Source organism: Scyliorhinus canicula, chromosome 6 (genome assembly GCF_902713615.1).
Source record: "Scyliorhinus canicula chromosome 6, sScyCan1.1, whole genome shotgun sequence".
NCBI lineage: Eukaryota > Metazoa > Chordata > Chondrichthyes > Carcharhiniformes > Scyliorhinidae > Scyliorhinus > Scyliorhinus canicula.
The window spans coordinates 95999459-96022615 of NC_052151.1; the positions used below are offsets into that span (position 1 = coordinate 95999459).

General features: G+C 50.5%; 1 protein-coding gene across 3 annotated transcripts in view; it reads left to right on the forward strand.

The window, feature by feature from the left end:
* Positions 1–23157, forward strand: part of LOC119967323 (synaptotagmin-like protein 2) — a 572979-nt gene that overhangs the window by 203212 nt on the left and 346610 nt on the right. For 2 of the 3 annotated variants that reach the window (XM_038799698.1, XM_038799700.1), the window contains exon 1: positions 896–1133. The exons of the other annotated variant lie outside the window; for it this stretch is intronic. The gene's annotated coding sequence lies outside the window, so the exon portion shown is untranslated. Of the gene's footprint in view, positions 1–895; positions 1134–23157 lie in introns of those variants that run through there. 3 annotated transcript variants of the gene reach the window in all.

Sequence of the window (23157 nt, forward strand, 5' to 3'; positions counted from 1 at the left end):
AGTCACATTTGCTTCCAGAGTGATGACACAAACTGAATGTTTATTCCATCTGCTGCAAAGCATCTGTAAAGGATGTCACTTTGTTTTCACAGATATCATATCGAAGTGAAGTACAAGTGAGGGAAGCTGATGTACTTGGCCGACATATATTCTCTTTGAAGGAGGTTGATGCTGCTAGAATTAAATCCTTTACACTCAACCAGAGGTTGCAGCATGGCATGTTCGAGAAGTCATCAACCCAGCAGGAATGTTGAATCTAACAGACAAGCATCTTGCTCAGATAAAGCAAACTACACGAGATACATCTCTCCAAGTGCTGCCAGAAGTAGTGATGAAAGATTCGTCTGAAGCCATTAAGGACACACTTATTGCTATAAGAGAGTATTGGACATACAGAGATGAATTAATTACCCAATAATGCACACATTCAATGCACTCAGCAAATGTCAGCCCACTTGGTAACTTGGAACCTGTGTAAAGCAGGTGTCACCTCAGATGTACATGGTGAAAGTGAACAACCAGATATATTGTCACAACCCAGACACACCGGTGTAACAGGAGAGAAGCTGCTCCTTCACAGCAGATAGCTGATAATAGATATACATAGAACAGTACAGCACAGAACAGGCCCTTCGGCCCTCAATGTTGTGCCGAGCCATGATCACCCTACTCAAACCCACGTATCCACCCTATACCCGTAACCCAACAACCCCCACCTTAACCTTACTTTTATTAGGACACTACGGGCAATTTAGCATGGACAATCCACCTAACCCGCACATCTTTGGACTGTGGGAGGAAACCGGAGTGCCCGGAGGAAACCCACGCACACAGGGGGAGGACGTGCAGACTCCACACAGACAGTGACCCAGCCGGGAATCGAACCTGGGACCCTGGAGCTGTGAAGCATTTATGCTAACCACCATGCTACCCTACTGCCCTGATAAGGAAGAATTAATTTTGCCAATGCAACAAGGAACAGAATGACCACCAGTCCTTGAGGTAAACTGCTGCCCAACAAATACAATGGATCAGTGGCAACACTCAACACGGCAAAGAAATTTCCCCAGAGAGGCAACCTTACACCAGGAACCAACAGACACCAGACACACAGCCAACAACAATCCTCATCGGTAAATGATCTGAACATATTAAAGATATGTGAGCAATGTATGTGTAGAGATAAACAAAAATGAGATAGACTAGAATGAAGTTTTCCGTTCTCCGTGATGATTTTCCTTACAGACTATATTTGTGGGTAACTAACAATTACGAATGATAGTCCATACAATGGCCGGAATAATACGAGATAGGGGGGCATAGCCACCACCCCATCCCAGAAACAAAGTCAGAAACGTGTTCCAGCCAACCTGCCCTCAGCCATAAGGTGTTGGAGGGAGAATAAACGACTTGGGAGGAAGCCCCACTCTCTGGAGCTGCCGGGAAATCCGCAATTTGATTGGCCAAGAGCTCCATCAGTCCTGGCAATTCCAGAAGGGCATCAGTGGCCACGTCCATGATTGCGAAAGAAGGCCAAGGCACAGGGATCCCCGGGGCAAGTAAGTTCGGGTCAGGAAGTTTTGGTTAGGTTAGGGGGAAGGGCATGGGTCTGGGGACTGTTTGATGTGAAGGCGTTGAGAACTGATAGCTACAGAAATCAATGCATGGAGGCTAGTTTCTGCACTTGGATCCTAAAGAAGATTGATGATATCATATGAGTGGTCAAAATCAGTGAATGCATCTTCAATTGCAATATTCTACCAACCGTACCACTAACCTCTGCTACTGCTCAATTCATCAAAAGCACACCACTGACCTACCAGCAATCTCTATCAATCACTGCTCATACTTAGCATTCATAGTTTCACCTCATTCTCACGCACCTCGCACTGCTGCAAGTCTCACACTGATATTTCATAGCTTGCACACACTTGTCTGCTATTCAACCATGGCAGTCACATCACTCCAATTGATTGCACCACATTCACTGACATCCTTCCCTCCCTCTTGCAGGATAAGTTGGCACACAACTCAAGGCATCAGGTGCTATCCAGAGTCGGAGAGGTACAACTATATGTTCTAAGAGGCAGCGCTGGGTTTTATGGGAAAGGCCTTTGCTGACATTGTGGTCACCTGTGAGTCCAACACCATTGAAATTAAAAGAATCCATATACTTAAATCTCCTCCTCTTCTGCTAGGTCTCTCTTATCCCCAAAATCTTCTGATGAGTTTTAGCTTCTGCTTCTTAGTTTCCCTGGTCCCCTCAACATAGTCCTGCCCTGTCCCTTTTTTCTTTCAGATATAGGCAATGAATGAAGGGTGGAGGAAGAGCAAGAAGACAGTAAAGTTGAAGACACACCCTCTAACACTTTCACATCACACATGGATGTGTTTGTATCTTACAGAATTGTGTAGAGACTGGATCTGCATATCATAGAACCATAAAATCCCTACAGTGCAGAAGGAGACCATTTGGCCAATCGAGTCTGCACCAACCCTCTGAAAGAGCACCCTACCTAGGCCCACTCCCCTGCCCCATTCCCACACCCAACCTTTGAACACCGAGGAGCAATGTAACATGGCCAATCCACCGAACCTGCACATCTTTGGACTGTGGGAGGAAACTAGACCACACGGAGGAATCTCATGCAGACACCCAGAGAATGTGCATACTCCACAGAGTCAGTCACCCAAGGTCTTCGGTGCTGTGAGGTGGCAGTGATAACCACTGTGTCACCGAGACACTGCGCACAAGTTACCTGCAGCTAGGACAGGAGAAAATGTAGTACAGGTACCAGTTTGCTGTAGGGTAAGGTGACACATTAATTCTGCTGGAAGGAACTCAGATGAGCACTCGGAGGACCAGGCAAAGGAATAAATCTGATGGTGCACATACACAAAAACTTTGTGCACTGTCATTCTTGCCAGAAAATCTACTTTCAATGTCACAAAACATGGAAGAGTTTAGCACCAATTTTGCACAGGGCTTTGCAAAGAGCCCAGAGTCAATGCTTTCCAATATGGAGTGGCTGGCCACCTCCATCAACTCATGAGTGCAGTGAACCATGATGAGGCAGCTAGTGGGCAATGCCTTAATATTCATTACAGCGTAAGCAGTGTTGCCCAATACCTGAGTACTGCTGTGGAAACTCAACTGCTGTCGTGCAATCAGAATATGCTGCTTTAGACGTTCAGACTGCTGCCCTCTTGGCTGGATACGAGTTTGCAAAGAGAAATAATCCAGCAATTAACCAGTTAGTTGATCCTTCTAAGTAGTCTTGGTGGAGGGGTGGAAGGATCCTTCATGCCATTGAATGGATGAGAGCTGTGGAAGATTGAGTGTATGCATCAGAGCATGGAATTCTAAAATTGCAATGTTAGTATCAAATCTGTACTGCATGCTGTTGATGCCATAATCTGCGTATGTGCATCTGTCAAAGCAAGCACACATCCTTTTACCAATATGGCACCTGGTGCACTTCTCATCAGAAATATGCTTTCCAAGGGCAGCATGTGGTGCAGTGGTTAGCACTGGGACTGCGGCGCTGAGGACCTGGGTTCGAATCCCGGCCCTGGGGCACTATCTGTGTGGAGTTTGCACATTCTCCCCATGTCTGCATGGGTTTCACCCCCACAACCCAAAGATGTGCAGGTTAGGTGGATTGGTCATGCTAAATTGCCCGTTAATTGGGGAAAAAAAAAAATTGGGTACTCTAAAAAAAAAATTTTTTTAATATGCTTTCCGTGGATGCAATTTTCTAACCTGAGGGGCATTGAACCACATGAAAGACGGGTGCTATCCAGCCCAACTTTGTCACTAATGGAACTTTGATGATTGCTGTTTGGTGTTTGGGAGGAAGGTCAGGAACCAGGTGAGTGTGAGACAAAGCCCAGATGCTGTCTTGAATTTAAAACTTCAGCTCTCACTGTTTAAAGATTGTCAGGTTTCACTCTTGTGAGTTCATGTTATTTATTTTTCACAGTCATCTTAGTTTGAAGTATCCATAGAATAATTATGGAAAATTTATAGAAAGAAAATCAAAATATTTGGAGATTTGGACTTGATGCATTTTTAAACTTGAAGAAACATTGCAAGTTGGAAAGGGTTTAGGTGGGCTTCAGAGTATATTATAATTCATGTTTTTCAGCTTTTATACTCAGAGTTACTGCATAGACTTGGGAAACGTTCACATTTTTGGCTTTGAGCTTCATCTGATTTACAATGTTCTGCCTATTCCAGAAATATGCTTTACCTTCAGCCACAAATATGTTTACCTTATGACACCGAATGTGTCATTTCTATACCCACAATCATTATTCTCCCTGACTCTCTAAATAGTTTCCTTAATTTAGTGCCAATTACTGCTGAATTACAGGTAATTTGTGTAATGGATTCATACCCAGTAGGCCCTGGCTTGAGATTGTCAAAATTAATATTATTAAGGATTTTTTCAACTGGTGAAATAAGAAAAATTTTGTTCAGCCAGAGTAGAATTTAAATCTGGGTGTCTCTCTGTCCCCTTTCCGCACGTTTGCTTAATTATTATTGGGCAATTTCTCGAAATCATCGTTTTCACCATAATGCATAGAACAATTTTGCATTCCGATTAACACGTTGATTATGAGAAATTGATGTGTAATAAGCATTCAGTCAAGCAGAGATCCATTGTCAGCACAATACAGCAGGAGCCATTGTCTCACAGAACATCATTCTCAGGGAACAGAAAAAAAATCTTTTATAATGCCAAGTCTTCATGGATTGGAGACATGGTTGGGTAAGACAAAAATAGTTCAATGGGGCACGCAAACAGGTTATCAATCAGATGAGTCTTTAGGAATATTATAAAGGTGGGCACGCACAGAGCTTTAGGAAAGACATTTCAAAGAGTAGGACAAAAGCAGCTGAAAGCGCTATTGTTAAATGTAGAGCCTAGGAAAATGCACAAAAGCTGAAGTCAGAAGAAGATAGAACAAGATACAAGACTGGTGGAGATGGGCGGGGGTGGGGTGGGGGTCATGGCAAGCAGTCATTTATGGACTAGAGCCAGGATTATATAGTCGATACACTCAGGGACAGGGAAGTAGTGTAGAGTAGTTAGAGCGGGGGGCAGCACGGTGGTGCAGTGGTAGCACTGCAGTCTCACGGCTCGAGGTCCCAGATTCGATCCCGGCTCTGGGTCGCTGTCCGTGTGGAGTTTGCACATTCTCCCCGTGTTTGCGTGGGTTTCACCCCCACAACCCAAAGATGTGCAAGGATTGAACATGCTAAATTGCCCCTTAATTGGAAGAAAATGAATTGGGTACTCTAAATTAAAAAGAAGGGCAGGGATGATGGGCAAGTGGAATGTAATGCAGGACTACAACAGAGTTTAATACAAATTTGATTTTATGGAGGGTGAAGGCATGATAGAAGCATGTATAAATTTATCAGCCATAAACCAGCTAATATGGGAGCAAAGTTGCCGAGCTGGAAGCAAGCAGCCGTGCCAACAGAAAGGAAGTGATGCTTAATGCTATCACAGGGTTGAATAGGAACCAGGATTAACAGAGCCTTATCTCTCTGATATTTCTGGCCCATGTCAGATTAAATGTATCCATCAGCAGGTTTATCAGAAATGATCACTTTTTGTTAATAGTGTTTTTTTCTCAAATGTGCCTGGAATAATGGGGCTCTCATTAAGGCTTGGCTAGGACTCCAGAGTTGCCCTTTAATACACTTGTTATTTCAGTGGTATGATGATACTGCTCTCCTCCATTTACACTTCCTTCACACTCCAACAGCTGCTGTGCTGAAATAAACACAATAGCAGCTTGATTGTCCCATGGAAAGTTGGGTTTCTGCTGCTAACAGAAAAATGTAAGTTTTCAGACTTATATTGGCAATTGCTGCTGACTGTTGGCAATGGCTTTCAAATTCAAAGCTGACAAAATAGCTGGTATAAGGATATTGATCCTAGGCAAAGCAGTGACCAAGGCCTCAATCTCAACGAATAAAATCCACCTTCCACAGAAAGTCAGGTGACTCCCAAATGTTACCATCTCAAGCATTTTTAAAATAAATTTAGAGTACTCAATTCATTTTTCCAATTAAGGGGCAATTTAGCATGTTCAATCCACCTACCTTGCACATCTTTGGGTTGTGGGGACGAAACCCACGCAAACATGGGGAGAATGTGCAAACTCCACATGGACAGTGACCCAGAGCCGAGATTGAACCTGGGACCTCGGCGCCGTGAGACTGCAGTGCTACCACTGCGCTACCGTGCTGCCCTATGATCTCAAGCATAAACCATTTTCTTCAGTGTTATGAAACCGCGGACACAGTGTTTATTGAAAAACAATGGTGGGTAGGGGGGCGGAGAGATAGAGGGCAAGATCTACCGGCCGTGTTGCACCCAAAAGGTAGTGCGGCGTAACTACTGGTAGATGCCGGTAGATTCCTCTTCTGGGACCTACACAGCTCGCCAAGGCTCGCGAGTTCCAATGCAATCTTGGGAGATGTTGCGATGTGAGTCCCGCCCATTGTGGGCCTGCCTTTTAGAGCGAGACAGCTAATTTCTCTCCAATATGCACTCTCATGGTCTACCCAAGGCGTAGGATCTAACTCCCTCGCCTTGGAGATCTTGGGCACGTGGTGTTCAGTGCTGGTTCCCACAAATGAGGCATGGCGAGGATTGCGGAGGATTCCCTCGTCATTTTGAGTGGCTGGTCCAATAGCGAGGTCCAGTGCTTTCCATTCATCTCATTTCATAGTGATGTGTCTTTGAAGTGTCCAGCTGTGAAACTAACAACACTTAATTTTATTTGAAGTGGTCCAGGAGCTGTCAATCAAAGCTTGATGTTTGGAAAACTTTGCTGCTAGTTTTGCAGCTAACTACTTCAAAGTTATTCAATCGTGAAAGGAGATGAATGAAACAATGTTGGGGGTGTGTGTGGAAGCTGTCAATCAGAGCCTAGTAAATATCAACATCAAAGATAAATTAATGAGTGGGCGGCATGGTAGCATAGTGGTTAGCACTGTCGCTTCACAGTTCCAGGGTCCCAGGTTCGATTCCCGGCTTGGGTCACTGTCTGTGCGGAGTCTGCACATTCTCTTCATGTCTGCGTGGGTTTCCTCCGGGTGCTCCGGTTTCCTCCCACAGTTCAAAGATGTGCAGGTTAGGTGGATTGGCCATGCTAAATCGCCCTTAGTGTCCAAAAAGGTTGCGCTGGGTTGGGTTGTGGGCTTAAATAGGGTGCTGTTTCCAAGGGCTGGTGCAGACTCGATGGACCGAATGGCTTCCTTCTGCACTGCAAATTCTATGATTCTATGTGCACGGTAGATGGATTTTCCATGCTGAATTGCCCCTTAATTGGAAAAAATGAATTTGGTGCTCTAAATTCATTTTTAAAAAAATAAATGAATGAATGGCTTGCAGATCAGAGATCAAGGGCGCGATTCTCCGCTCTCACGCCGGTTCGGAGAATAGCGGGCCGCGCCGATTTTAACGGATGGGCCGAAGTCCCGACGTCATCACGCAATGTTTTCACGCCGGCCAACACACCTGCTTTTCAAGTTCGTCAACCAGTCGTGCTGGCTGACGAGAGCTTCGAGGAGGTGAGCGCACTGCTCAGCGCACCGCTCAGCGCACCGCTCAGCGCACTGCTGGAGTCTGGCCACAACGGGGAAAGCATCCCCGAGAACAGGAGGGGGGTCCAGAGCGGGAGGGGGTGTGGGAGACGGAGGGGGGAAGTGGGAGATGGAGGGGGAAGTGGGAGACGGATGGGGGAGTGTGGGAGACTGAGGGGGGGAGTGTGGGAGACGGAGGTGGGGAGTGTGGGAGACTGAGGGGGGAGTGGGAGATGAAAGGGGGAAGTGGGAGATGGAGGGGGGAGTGTGGGAGACGGTCTGGGGGAGTGTGGGAGACGGAGGGGGGAGTGTGGGAGATGGAGGGGGGAGTGTGGGAGACTGAGGGGGGGAGTGTGGGAGACTGAGGGGGGGAGTGTGGGAGACTGAGGGGGGGAATGTGGGAGACTGAGGGGGGAAGTGGGAGACTGAGGATGGAGTGTGGGAGACTGAGGGGGGAAGTAGGAGACTGAGGGGGGAAGTGGGAGACGGAGGGGGGGGAGTGGGAGACTGAGGGGGGAGTGGGGGAGATGGAGGGGGGGAGTGGGAGTGGGGGGGGTAGGGAGAGAGTGAGCGAGTGACTCGTCCAACCCCGGTTACAAAATGTCTGAGGACACGGCCGCTGGTTGCCCTGTGGCTAACGGCCACAGGCCACTGACGCACCGGTGAGGAGGAAGTAGTTAACTCTCCGTTGGATGCAGAAAGTGACAGGGGTTAGGCTGCCCGCATGTCAGCAGGGCGACCAGGCCACCGGGACACACAGGTATCCCGTGGCTGGCGGCTGCCGAGGTGTCGACTAACCTCCGTCTAACATGTCCCGTTTCTCTGCCCCCACCACCCTTCTGTAGGTTAGCACAATGTCTGCGAACAGAACGGCTATGTTCTGCGCAGTGGTTGGGGCCGCTGCACTGCATTTGGAGATGCAGCAGCATCCACAGCCACAACCCGCAGTGGATGCAGGGCCAGCTGCAGCAGCAGAGGGAAGGGCCGAGGAGTTGCCAGTCGTCGAGCAGCATGGGGGGAGGAGGAGGAGGAGGGGGAGGAGGACAGAGTGAGGGTGCAGCCACGGCACCAGAGGCGACGACCAAGGCCGAGGGTGTACCGTGCCCGGATCTCTTTCCTAACAATGACGGCCATCACCTGCAGGAGGAGACTCCGGCTGAGTAAGGGGACGGTGACACATATCTGTCACCTGGTGGCCCACCTCGCCCCACGTGGAACGGGGGAGGACATGCGATCCCGGTTGCCATCAAGGTGACGGTCGCTCTTAACTTCTATGCGACCGGCTCCTTCCAGTCTCCGAGCGGGGACCTCTCCGGGATCTCCCAGTCATCGGTCCACAGGTGTATCCGGGATGTGACCGACGCCCTCTATGCTATCGCCGATCGCGACATCACCTTTCCCGAGGACCAAGCAAGTCAAGATTCACGAGCTCGTGGATTTGCCAGCATGTCCGGGATACCAATGGTGCAGGGTGCAATCGATTGTGTTCACGTCCCCATGCGCCCGCCTGCAGGGGATAGGGATGTCTTCACAAACAGGAGGGGGTCATACTCCATGAATATCCAGGTGGTATGCGACCCCCACATGAGGATCATGAACGTCTGTGCAAGGTTCCCAGGGAGTGTGCATGACTCCTACATACTGGCGCAGTCGTTCATCCCTGCGATGTTTGAGGGACGTCCGCCCCGGCTGAGGGGCTGGTTGCTGGGCGATAGGGGTTATCCGCTGAGGTCTTGGCTGATGACGCCTATACGGAGGCCTCAGACCAATGCGGAAACCCGATACAACGAGGCCCATGCAGCAACCAGGGGTGTGGTGGAGCGCTGCCTTGGCCTCCTGAAGATGAGATTCAGGTGCCTGGACCACTCCGGAGGGGCCCTGCAGTACCAACCCGACAGGGTCGCTCGCATTGTTGTGGTCTGCTGTGCGCTGCACAACATCGCGATGCAGAGGGGAGATGCCCTGCTGCAGGAGGCGGAGGGAGAAGCCAGTGGCAGTGGTGCCAGCACAGAGGAGGAGGAGGAGGAGAGGGAGGAGGGGGAGGAGGAGGAGGAGGCTGGCGGAGTGGCGGCACGACGGACCCGGCGACATCACCCTCATCACTGGGTCCAGACGGTATGGCACAACATTGATGGCTGTGTCAGCGGTTGTGATCAGTGCCATGTGGAATGATGACAGCCCGCTCTGCGATGAGCTGTGAGCTCAGAATCGTTAGAGAGAGTCTGACCCATGGCAATAGCTGAACCATCCACCTTGGTGGTCGCTGAGTTCGTCACTGACACTCCATCACGTGCCCGCGTGTGGTAGCTGTGGGAGCGGGTGGGGGAGGGGAAGGGACTGCACACCCGGCACCGAAGTTTCACCGCTCGTCAACCCCAGCGACACTCGGTCACCATCACGATCCCTGTGGCTGTGGAACAATCACACGGTATTACAAGTAAGGTGGAACAGTGCGTTTAATGTTAAAAATAATTTACAGATGCCCTAGCCCCTACAACTAAACTGTGCCCTTCACCCATGCCAACTTACTCTATGTCTCTCTTTGTTGCCTTACGGGCCCTACCACTACGTCTACGTGAGTCCCCAGATGATACAGCAGGAGTGGAGGAGGATTGCTGCGAATCGCCCCCTCCGACTTGTTTCTCCTTCAGCAAGCGTTTCCTGGGGTGACCCGACCTTGATGGGCCAGGCTGCTCTGCGGACGTCTCGGGTGACGTTGTACCACCCTGCTCTGCCCGCTGCCCACCCGATGCACCAGGGATGGGACGAGGGGAGGCCAAGAATTCCGGGATGTCCGTGATGGAGTTAATGGGACGTGCCCCGAAACCTCCTCCTCCCTCGGGGAGCCCGGTGGCCCCCGGGCCTCACTGTGGGACAGAGGTGCGAGCGGGGAGGTGCCCCGTCGCGACACCGACACCTGGCACTGCCAGTCCTGGAGGCCTGCAACGGTATCCACCAGGATCCGAAGGTTTGCAGAGACGGAGTCCAGGGCGTTAGACATTCCCGCCAGGGACTATGCTCTCTCAACCTGTGAGTGCACGACGCCATCCAGCACGTGTGTCAGGCGGTTGATGCTCTCCGCGACTGACTGCTGGGACTGTGCCATCGACTGCTGTGACTGTGCCATGGCGTGCTGTGACTGGGCCATGACCTGCTGAGACTCGGCCAAGGCCCGCAGCGCGTCGGCAATGTCGTGTTGGCTCTGGCGCATTGCTGCCTGTGAGAGGGCAACCCTGTCCAGGGCCGAGGATGATGCGTGCACATTAAGCCCAACGCCTTGCATAACCTGACCCATTGCCTCCACCGCGGATGCCACCCGTGCGGTGTTGGCCTGGGTTGCTGCATGAGCGTCACCACTCCCTGCTCGTGGACGCAGTTCGACTCCTCTAACTGCGTCTGCAGAGTCTGGAAGACAGCCCTCATCCCGTCATTGTGTCCCTGGGTTTCTTGATGCATCGGCTGTGCGGGTGCGTTGGGAAACTCCAGGAACTCGGAAAACGTCTGGGAGCCAGCTGGATGCTGGGCCTGGCCTGCCCTCCGCCAGTCCGGGCCCTCGGCTGCTCCGACCTCCACCTGCTGTACCTGCTCAGCTGTGATGTGCGACCCAGACTGTGACCCAGGAGCCTCATCACTAAATGGGCCAACCGGGGTGAGTGTCTCTGGGATGGTGGATGGTGTGGGAGATAGCTGTGCCGCAAGCTCAAGGTCGTCTTGGGTGCACGCCTCCTCTATGTCATCGGCCCACTGACAGGCCGCAGGCCATTTCTCTCTCTTCCTCTCTCGCCGCCCTCTGGGCGTCCTGCTCCACAGATTCGGTTGGGGAGGATGGGACTCCCCGCTGATCGGGCACTCTCTGTTGTGCGGCCCTGGGTGAGGTGGGGGCAGATGCCTGTCTCCACCTGGAAGCAGATGGCCCTGGTCATTCGGCATCACGTCCTAGGGAAGAGAATGAAACGGGTTATTTAGAGACGCTCGGCCGGGCGCTGGACGGTCCCAGTGGGCAGAGTGTGAAGGGACAGAGGATGGGGGAGGTGTCCAAGTGGGCAGGGTGTGTGAAGGGACAGAGGATGGGGGAGGTATCCCAGTGGGCAGGCCGTTCAGATACTGGCACAGGTTAGGGGTCAAGTTGTAACAAGACCATTGCATCTCTCCAGGGGGGCCAGAGCGCTGGGTCTGTGACTACTTAGTGAACCACCCTCCACTCACTCTGCCCCAATCCCCCTCCACCCCCCATGCCAGGGGGGGAGGTGGGTGATTAAGTAAAGGGGGGGGAGGGATGGTTGTGATCCGGGACACCCTCTTGGCACTTACCCTGGCAGCCCTGGTGAGGTCGTGCAGCTTTTTACGGCACTGTTCCCCAGAGCGAGAGGTCTGCCCCACAGCACTGACGGCAGCAGCCACCTCTCGCCAGGCCTGGCGCACCACGCTGGCAGGTTGGCGATGCCCTCTTCTCAGGCAGATGATGCCCCTCCTCTGCTCCACCTCATCGAGGAGCGTTTCTATGTCGGCCTCAGCAAACCTCGGCGCTGCCCTCCGTGGATCCAACATGTTTCCCGTCCCGTTCCTGTGCTCGCCCGCGCCTTTTTACGATGTCGGGCGGCATCACGTGGCCGTGTTTGTGGCGTCGCCGCGTTCCAACGTCATCTGGAATGTAATTGCCGCGGCCCCGTTCCTCGCCCATTTCCCGGGCGTGAATACCTCGGGAACGGGGCCGTGTCGGGCCGTCGGCAAATTCGGCCGTTTTCATGGCCGACTTCGCTATTTTCCGCGGGTGCGGAGAATCGCGCCCCAAAGATCTGAGCTGACTGGTTTTCACTTTTCAGTAATTGACAGGTGCTGCTTACGGTGTATGAGCCATCAGGTGTATTGCCCAGGTGAGTTTTTTCACTGGCTCTGTCTGGACTGCTTTACAGCTTCCAGACAAGGGTCTCTCGTCTCTCTTCTTTCATTATCATAGAATTCATATATTGCAGAGGGAGGCCATTTGCCCCATCAGGTCTGCCCCGGTACTCTGAAAGAGCACCACGCCTAGACGCGATCCCCCACCCTACCCCATGACTCTATCTAGCCTTTTGGACACTAAAGGGGCACTTAGCATGGCCAATCCACCTAGCGTTCTTTGGAATGTGGGAGAAAACCAGAGCACCCAGAGGAAACCCATGCAGAAACAGGGAGAACATGCAAACTCCACACAGACAGTCAGCCGAGGTCGGAATCGAACCTGGATCTTCTGTGAGACAGCAGAGTTAACCACTGAGCCACCATGCCCCCTTGTGGGGCATCCTGATAGGGGTCTCTCTTCTGGGGAGCTTCATGACAGGGGTCTCTCTTCTGTGGGGTTTCTTTATTTAAGAGATCTCTGGGGCGGTATCTTTATTTACGGGTCTCTATGGGAGGTCTCTTTATTTAGGGGTATTTTTAGGTCTCTCTTTATTTTGGGGGTATGTGGGGGGTCTCTTTAATTAGGGGGTCTCTTGGCGGGCGGGCAATGAGGGGTCCAGTGGGATTGGAGTTGGGGTGGGCATGTCTTGCATTGTGAGGGGGAGTTTGGCCCTCTGATGGACTTTGGGCCAAGTACCTTCAAAGGTTGCCCTCTCGACACACCGTGAGGTCAACCATGTCAAATACACGCTTCTCAGGACCAGCACCAATTCTCGCCCATTTGATTCCGGAGCCAGAGGAACGAAGAATCATGAGGGTCCAGAGAATATGGGGCTGGATTCTCCAATTCTGGGGCTATGTCCCCATGCCGGCGTGGAATGGTGGCGTTTTTCAACAGAAGAAATGGCGCAAAACATCGATTCCCCGTTTTGCTGGGGGCGAGCGTGTCGGCAGCTTAGAGCTCCCGGTTCTAGCTGCTGATACGCCCAGGGGAATTTCCGGTTTCGTAGCTGCAAATGTGAGCAGTGGCGGCCTGCAGCGGCCGCACTGTGCTATATGGCGGCAACCACTCGCGGACCCAACCCGCGAAATAGTCCGTCCCTTCGGCCGGCACACACGCCCTGGGTCACCCCCCCCCACAGTGCCCCCAGTCCCGAACAATCTCCCCCCTGCCTGCTGATTGGCCCAGCGCGGACTGAGTTCGCAGCCGCCATGCCGAGTTCCTGACGGGTATGACCATGAGAGACCCACGACGTCGGGAATTGGTCAGTCAGGAGCGGAGCATTAGGGGGCGGACCTCAGGAAATACCCTGAGACCGTTGGAGGGGGTGGAGCATCACGAAAGCGGCGCCGCCCCCGATTTGATCGGGAACTCAGATTGTCCGGCCGTTCGCTGAACGTGATTTCGACGTCGGCGACCGGAGAATCCATCCCATGGTGCCCATCCTGGTTGACATGGGGTGTGAACTTTGATCCCAATTCCATTGGACGGCCAGAGCATTGGAAATGAGTCAGCCTCCGGCGCCGATAGCGTTTTCTCCCTGAAGCTGGATTCTTTGCCGCATCGGGAACTCCGCAGCCGGAGGCGCAAGGTGGAAAATCCAGCCCATAAATTTTGAAATATTTCATGGTTATTTTGATATGCTGTATTACTGACAATCTTCTCAATAGTTTCCATTAATTTTTTGTGATTGTATCTTTGTCACGGACTTGCAATTGGATAACCCTTGCCAATTCCAATGTACAAGCAAAGAGTGTGATGAAATACAACTCAGCTCCAAAAACTTTCAAGAAGCTCAATGACATGCAGGGCAAAGCAACCCATTCCATTTTCCCCCTATAAACACTCATTTCCTCCACCACTGGTGCACAGTAGACAGCAGTGTAATATCATATACAAGATGCACTGCAACTAATAATAATAATCATCTTTATTGTCACAAGTAGGCTTACATTAACACTGCAATGAAGTTACTGTGAAAAGCCCCCAGGACTGGAAGATTTGCCGCTGTGAATGGATGGAATCTTTTAGCAATAAAGGGCGGAATTCTCCGACCCCCCGTAGGGAATCACGCCGCGCCGATCAGCGTGTCCCCCACGCGATTCACCGGCCCACGATGGGCCGAAGTCCCGCCGCTGTCAGGCCTCTCCCGCCGGCAGGAATTGGAGCACCTCTGGTGCCGGCGGGAGTGGCGGCGCGAGCGGGCTCCCGGGGTCCTGGGGGGGGGGGGGGCAGGGCGATCGGACCCCGGGGGGTGCCCCACGGTGGCCTGGCCCCCGATCGGGGCCCACCGATCGGCGGGCGGGCCAGTGCCGTGGGGGCACTCTTTTTCTTCCGCCGCCGCCACGGCCTCCACCATGGCGGCGGCGTAAGAGACCCCCCCTACCGCGCCTGCGCCGGTGGTGACGTCAGCGGCCGCTGACGCACCGGCGCATGCGCGAACCGGCGAAGGCCTTTCGGCCAGCCCCGATGCCTGGTGGCGGGCATTAAAGGCCATTGGCGCTGGTTTTGGCGGCAGTCGGCGTGGCGCCAACCACTCTGGCGCGGGCCTAGCCCCTAAAGGTGCGGAGAATTCCGCACCTTTAGGGAGGCCCGACGCCGGAGTGGTTGGCACCACTAGGCTATGCCGAGACCCCCCCACCCCGCCAGGTAGGGGAGAATCCCGGCCAGAATCAGAAAACAACCATAGTTGCTTTGTGAATTTATCGCAGAAAAGCATAATAAACAGAATAATTAAACTTTGAAGTTCAAATACTCAAACTCCAGTTAAGAAAAATGAAGGTGGCTGTGTCAGGAAGTGATAGGACATAGATAGAAATCTGCTGCAATGAATATCAAAAATGTTAGTGACTGATATGCATATCTTGCATGAGCAAGCTATTTTTTAAAAACTTACAGTATATAGTTTGAAGTTGTTTAGTTGATATCTGCTAATACTGGCAGGAAACAAAAGCCCAATCAAAATACTGAAAAATAACTTGCATTTGTATGGAGTCTTTAGAATCACCGAGTCTTGGGTGTAGAAAAGGTCCATTTCAAAGAGTCATGCCAGCTGACTCTTTGGAAGAGCTGTCATGTTTAGTTCCGTTAGAAGTCTTACAACACCAGGTTAAAGTCCAACATGTTTTTTTCAAACACTAGCTTTCGGAGCACTGCTCCTTCCTCAGGTGAATGGCTTTATTGACTTTAACCTGGTGTTGTAAGACTTCTTACTGCACTCACCCCAGTCCAACGCCGGCAACTCCACATCATGTTTAGTTCTATTCCACAAGTATTTTTCCAACAGACCTCAAACTAACTAAAAAAAATAGAGTCCATTCTGGGCACGATTAGTGGGACTGTTAAAGCGGCGGCAATGACGCCGCACTCTAACATGAGTCTGTTTCTTTTAGTGCCCTCACATCAAGGGCCCCCCCCCCCCTCCACTGAACCCACTTCATACGGGAAGGGCACCCAGGGCTGATCCTGGCGCAGACAAAATACCATCTGGGCACCTTCCAGCCTGGTACCCAGCCTGGCAGTGCCATCTGGGCACCCTGGCAGTTCCAGGCTGGCACCAGTGCAGCACGATTAGAGTGCCAGGGTGGCGCGGCCAGAATGCCAGGCTGAAGTGCCAAGGAGCCCCGGTGGCACCAGTAGTGCCAGAGTGCCACCCTGCCTGGAAGTCGACCATACAGGGGCCTCCGATCAACTGCGCATCAGCCCCTCCCCACAGGTATCGTCCATCCTGGTCCCCATGTGTAGGAACCAGTACTGAATGGCGCCCGGCTGGGGTCACCTCAGCGAGGCTGATAAATGCCGGGTGGTCATCAGATATGGTGGTAGCATGGCTAAGTGGGTTCTTAAACTGGTTAGATCTCATGAGGAGTAACGGCCATCTGGAATCCTGGGGGAAACCTCTTCCAGGATCTACCAGCTCTGTCGCACACAGGTTCTTGCGGGACATAGCCGGTAGATTGTGCCCGATGTATCCAATTGTCTTTTGAAAGTCCCAATGGAACATAATTCCATCACCTTGACAGGTACATTTTTCCAGATTTGTGTGAATAATTTCTCCATATTTCCCTGCTTAATCGTTTTGATTATTTTACGTCTATGACCTCTGGTTACTAACTCACTGGCCAGAGGTAAAAGTTCCTCTGCTTCTGCATGCCCCCCAAAATAGTACCATTTAGACCATAAGACAATAAGATGTAGTAGCAGAATTATGCCATTCAGCCCATCGAGTCTACTCCACCATTCCATCATGGCTGATATGCTTCTCATCCCCATTCTCCTGCCTTCTTCCCATAACCCCTGATCCTCTTATTTAATCAAGACCCTATGTATCACTGTCTTAAAGATACTTAGTGACTTGGCCTCCACAGCCTTCTGCGGCAATGAGTTCCAAATTCACCACCCTCTGACTAAAGAAAGTCCTCTTCATCTCAGTTTTAAAGTATCGTCCCTTAAGTCTAAGGCTGTGCCCTTGGGTTCTAGTCTCACTTACAGTGGAAGCACCTTCTTCTTGTCCACTCTATATTGGCCTCTCAGTGTTCTGTAAGTTTCAATGAGATCCACCCTCACCTAAACTCCATCAAGTACAGAGCCCTCAACTGCTCTTCATAGGACAAGCCCTTCACTCCAGGGGTCAGTCTTGTTAACCTCCTCTGGACCTCCTCCAAGGCCAGCACATACTTCCTTAGAACGGGGCCCAAAACTGTTTACAATATTCCAAATGGGGTCTGACCAGAGCCATATACAGCCTCAGCAGTACATCCCTGCTCTTGTATTCTATCCCTCTTGAAATGAATGCGAACATTGCATTTGCCTTCCTAATGCCAACTGAAACTGCATGTTAACCTTAAAGGAATTGGATTGGATTGGATTTGTTTATTGTCACGTGTACCGAGGTACAGTGAAAAGCATTTTTCTGCGAGCAGTTCAACAGATCATTAAGTACATGGGAAGAAAAGGGAATTAAAAAAAATATATAATAGGGCAACACAAGATATACAATGTAACTACATAAGCACTGGTATCGGATGAAGCATACAGGGTGTAGTGTTAATGAGGTCAGTCCATAAGAGGGTCATTTAGGAATCTGGTGACAGTGGGGAAGATGCTGTTTTTGAGTCTGTTCGTGCGTGTTCTCAGACTTCTGTGTCTCCTGCCCGATGGAAGAAGTTGGAAGAGTGAATAAGCCGGGTGGGAGGGATCTTTCATTATGCGGCCCGCTTTCCCCAGGCAGAGGGAGGTGTAGATGGAGTCCATGGATGGGAAGCAGGTTTGTGTGATGGACTGGGTGGTATTCACGTCTCTCTGAAGTTCCTTGCTGTCCTGGACCGAGCAGTTGCCATACCAGGCTGCAACGCAGCTCGATAGGATGCTTTCTATGGTGCATCTGTAAAAGTTGGTAAGGGTTAATGTGGACATGCCGAATTTCCTTAGTTTCCTGAGGAAGTATAGGTGCTGTTGCGCTTTCTTTTTTTAAAAAATAAATTTTGAGTACCCAATTACTTTGTTTTCCAATTAAGGGGCAATTTAGCGTGGTCAATCCACCTACCCTGCACATCTTTTGGGTTGTGAGGGTGAAACCCACGCAAACACGGGGAGAATGTGCAAACTCCACACAGACAGTGACCCAGGGTCGGGATTCGAACCCGGGTCCTCAGCGGCGTAAGCAGCAATGCTAACCACTATGCCACAGTGCTGCCCCTGTTGCGCTTTCTTGGTGGTAGCGTTGACGTGGGTGGACCAGGACAGAATTGTGAATTAGAACTCCTAAGTTCCTTTGTGCTTCAGATTTTTGAAGTCTTTCCCCATTTAGAAAATAGCCTCTGCCTATGTTCTTCCTACCAAAGTGCTTAACCTCACACTTTTCCACATTGTATTCCATCTGCCACTTCTTTGCCCACTCTCCGAGCCTGTCCAAATTTTTCTGCAGCTCCCTAGCTTCCTCAACACTACCTGTCCCTCTACATATCTTTGTATCATCTGCAAACTTAGCAGTTCCTTCTTCCAGATTATTAATGTTGTTTCAACAGCCTCTCCATGTTGTTTCTCCCAAGGTGAATAATTTCACACATATTCACATTATGCGTTGCCATTTGCGTTTGCCTATTTTACTAGTCTGGCTATGTCCTCCTGAAGTTTACTGCTATCCTACTCATTGTTTATTTTATTGTCAAATTTTGCATGATCCACCAACTTCTAAATTTGCATCCTGTACCCAAGTCTAGGCCATTTATATGTAACAAGAAAGGCAGTGGTGCTAATAATAGTCCCAGGAAAACCCATTTCCTCTCCAGGCAGAAAATCATTGATTCAGCATTGATCTCCAAAAGTCTGGAACTTGCTGGCCCTGTGGCGGCAGCTTCAAAGGCAGGGGAGCTGGGAAGTACCAGGAATCCCTCCGGAAATCTCACCAATGTTGTTTTGCTTGAAGGCAAATTTGCCAATTTGCGCTACCAGCGAAATCGACACCCCCAGCAGGCAATTAGACCAATTAACGGTTCACCTAGGTCCAATTTTCAGAAGCCAGCTGCAGCTTCCTGGCATTGGATGTACCCCCATTAAATTTAGAGCCCGGCAGCTATTCGGAGCAGTCTCTCAGCAGCATGTTAGAGGCCATGAGAGCTTCATCTCAATGAAGGAGCTGGAAGGATGGAATGGCCACAATTGTGGTGAAAATCAATCTGATGTTGGGGCTCCACCTCTACATTGATGGCCCTAACAGCTGTGGGCCTTCTTTATTTTTAAATTCTCTGTAGGCATCAGAGAGTGCCTCCATTTAGAGGATCTCTTATGCTTTCCTTTCTGCCTCTGCAGCACCCACCTTTCCCAGTGGCGCTGCCAGCAGTCGTGATGCGGGCTGTCCTATGGGGTCTCTCATGTCGCTGACCTGCCCATTGTCCTTTATTGGGTGGTGAACCCAGAGGTGGCCTCTTAATTGGCTGTCCCCTGTAAGAGTGTGCCAGATTGCAGAAGTTATCTGGGTCAGGAGCTGGAAATGGTCCAAACCCTTGTGTTTTCTTTCCAAGATTACTAAGATTCTGATCCCTGACTCCAATCCCTCAACTAATTAGATATTCAAGTTATGTGCTTCTACATGCCAAGTAAGTAAAAGTGTATAATTGTCTCCTGTTGATTATGTCTTGGCCCCTTTTCTCTACTCCGACATTAACTTTATTCTTTCCTTTTGTGGTGACAGATGCAAAGAATTAATTCAATACCTCAGTTGTGCCACTGTTTCCACAAGAAGATTTCCCTTTTTGACCCTAATCTTCCCCCCCCCAATTCCTTTAACTGTCCTTGTACTTTTCATATACTTGGAAAAGATTTTTGGATTCCCTTTTATGTTAGCTGTTAATGACTTTTCATATTCGCTCTTTGCTTTCTTCAATTTCCCTCTGTTTTGGCTTGTTTTTCCACTGTATTCTGCACCTGACATTTGTCATGAACATCCTTTCTCTGTTTTTATTTTTACTTCCTTTTCCTTTTGTCATCCAAGGAGCTGCAACAAGAGATTCTTTCTCGAAATATCATTGCTTTGTACCCAAAGGATCACAGCCTTAAAGATCTGCCATATTGCTCATTTACTTATTTCATGGCCAATCTTTGTTTTAAATCTACGAAATGAAAATCGCTTATTGTCACGGGTAGGCTTCAATAAAGTTACTGTGAAAAACCCCTAGTCGCCACATTCCGGCGCCTGTTCGGGGAGGCTGGTATGGGAATTGAACCGTACTGCTGGCCTGCCTTGGTCTGCTTTAAAAGCCAGCGATTTAGCCCAGTGTGCAATCTACCTGTGCAGGATCCCTTCTTTAAGTCTGTGAAATTGGGCAGTCTTCCACTTGGGCATTTTCACATTGTGATTTTTCTGAGTATCTTTACATAACTATGAAAAACTAATTATGTTGTGGGTATTATTGTCCAGATGTTCTCCCACAGCCGCACACAGTACTTAATCTACTTCATTTCCCAGAGCTAGATCCATAACTGCTTCCTTCAATGGGCTAGAAATATATATTTTTTGTAATGAACATTTTATTGAGGTATTTTTTGGCATTGTAACAGCAGCAATATAAACAATGTACATAAAAATATAAACATAGTGCAAATACCGCCTCCCTCCCCACAGGTCCCACTATTAATTAACCCCCTAATCTACGCTAACCTAACCTCCCCCCCACACTTCTGCTGAATATTAATTATCTGCAAAGAAGTTGATGAATGGTTGCCACCTCCGGGCGGACCCTAACAATGACCCTCTCAAGGCGAACTTAATTTTCTCCAGGCAGAGAAAGCCAGCCATGTCCGATAGCCAGGTCTCCAACTTCGGGCGCCTCGCAACCCTCCATGTTAGTAATATCCGCCTCCGGGCTACCAGGGAAGCAAAGGCCAGAACATCTGCCTCTTTCTCCTCCTGGATTCCCGGATCCTGCGACACCTCGAATATCGCCACCTCTGGACTCAATGCCACCCTAGGTCCCAATCCCGCGCCACTTGGATACCTAGGTACCTGAAACTGTCCCCTGCCACTCTGAACGACAGTTCCCCCAGTCGCCTCTCCTGACCCCTCGCCTGAACGACAAACATCTTGCTCTTCCCCATATTAAGCTTAAACCCTGAAAACTTGCCAAATTCCCCCAAAAATTCCCATCATTTCTTCCATCCCCTCAATTGGATCCGAAACATATAAAAGCAGGTCGTCAGCATACAGCGAGACTCTGTGCTCCCCCCCCCCCCCCCCCCCCCCCCCCCCCGCCCAAACCCACCCCCGGACCAGCCCCTTCCAGCCCCTTGAGGCCCTCAGAGCAATTGCCAGCGGCTCTATAGCCAGCGCAAACAGCAGTGGGGAGAGGGGGCATCCCTGTCTCGTCCCCCGGTGCAGTCTAAAATTGTCCAAAGTCATCCTGTTCATCCGTACACTTGCCACAGGTGCCTGGTACAGCAACCTGACCCAGTCAATAAAGCCCCTACCAAATCCAAACCGCCCCAGAGCCTCCCATAAATAATCCCACTCAACCTGGTCAAAAGCTTTCTCCGCATCCATCGCAACCACTACCTCCACCTCCCTACTTTCTGGGGGCATCATAATCGCGTTTAACAGCCTTCTTATATTGGCCACCAGCTGCCTGTCCTTAATGAACCCCGTCTGAACCTCCCCAATGACGTTCGGCACACAATCCTCAATCCTGGAGGACAAAATTTTGGCCAGCATTTTGGCGTCTACGTTCAACAGGGAAATTGGCCTGTGAGACCCACATAGCTCCGGGTTCTTGTCCTGTTTCAGTATAAGCAAAATCATGGCCTGTGACATAGTCTAGGGCAGAACCCCCCTTTCCCTTGCCTCGTTAAACACCTTCATCAGCACCGGTCCCAATATCCTGGAGAACTTTTTATAGAACTCCGATGGGTACCCGTCCGGTCCCGGGGCCTTACCCGACTGCATAGCCTTCAAGCCCTCCACTATCTCTTCCAACCCGATCGGAGCCCCCAGCCCTTCTACCAGCTCCCTGTCCACCTTCGCGAAAGTCAGCCCCTCCAGGAAGTGCCTCATCCCCTCCGGCCCCGCAGCGGGTTCAGACCTGTACAACCTGCTGTAAAAATCCCGAAACGCCTTATTCACCCCTGTCGAGTCGCCATCTAAGTTCCCATCCCCGTCGACAACTTTCCCTATTTCTCTAACTGCCTCCCTCTTTCTGAGCTGCTGTGCGAGGATCCTGCTGGCCTTCTCCCCATGCTCGTATATCGCCCCCTTCACCTTTCTGAGCTGTTCCACTGCCCTACCTCTGGTTAACAAGCCAAACCCCACCTGTAGCCTCTGCCGTTCCCTTAAAAGCCCTATCTCTGGAGTCTCCGCGTACCTCCTGTTGACTTGTAAAATCTCTTTTACCAGTCAGTCTGTCTCTGCCCTGTCTGTCCTGTCCCTGTGAGCCCGGATCGAGATCACCTCTCCTCTCACCACTGCCTTCAGCGCTTCCCAGACCACTGCTGCTGAGACCTCCCCCGTATCATTTACCTGCAGGTAATTCTGGATGCATCTCCTCAGCCTCTCGCACACCGCTTCGTCCGCCAATAGCCCTACATCCAACTTCCATTGCAGGCGCTGATTGCTATCTTTACTAACCTGCAGGTCAACCCAGTGTGGAGCATGGTCCAAAATCATAATTGCAGAGTATGCTGTGTCCACCACACCTGCCAGCAAGGCCCTACCCAAAACAAAGAAATCGATCCGAGAGTATACTTTATGTACGTGGGAGTAGAAGGAAAACTCCTTCATCCTTGGCTGCCTAAATCTCCATGGATCCACCCCCCCCCCCCCCCCATGAATCTGCTCTGCTCCATGAATCTACTTCATTCTGTTCCTTTGCCGTTGCTGGCACCCTGCCCATTTTTGAGCATGACCGATCCAGGCCGGGATCAATAACTATATTAAAGTCCCCTCCCATTATCAGTTTGTGCGAGTCCAGTATCTTCCCCAACACCCTCTTTATAAATTCCACGTCATCCCAATTTGGCGCATATACATTATACCAGCACTACCTCCATCCACTCCAATTTACGACTAGCCATAATATATCGAACCCCGCATCCGAAACTATTCTACCCAACTCAAATATCACCCATTTATTAATCAAGGGGCCTCACGGTAGCATGGTGGTTAGCATCAATGCTTCAC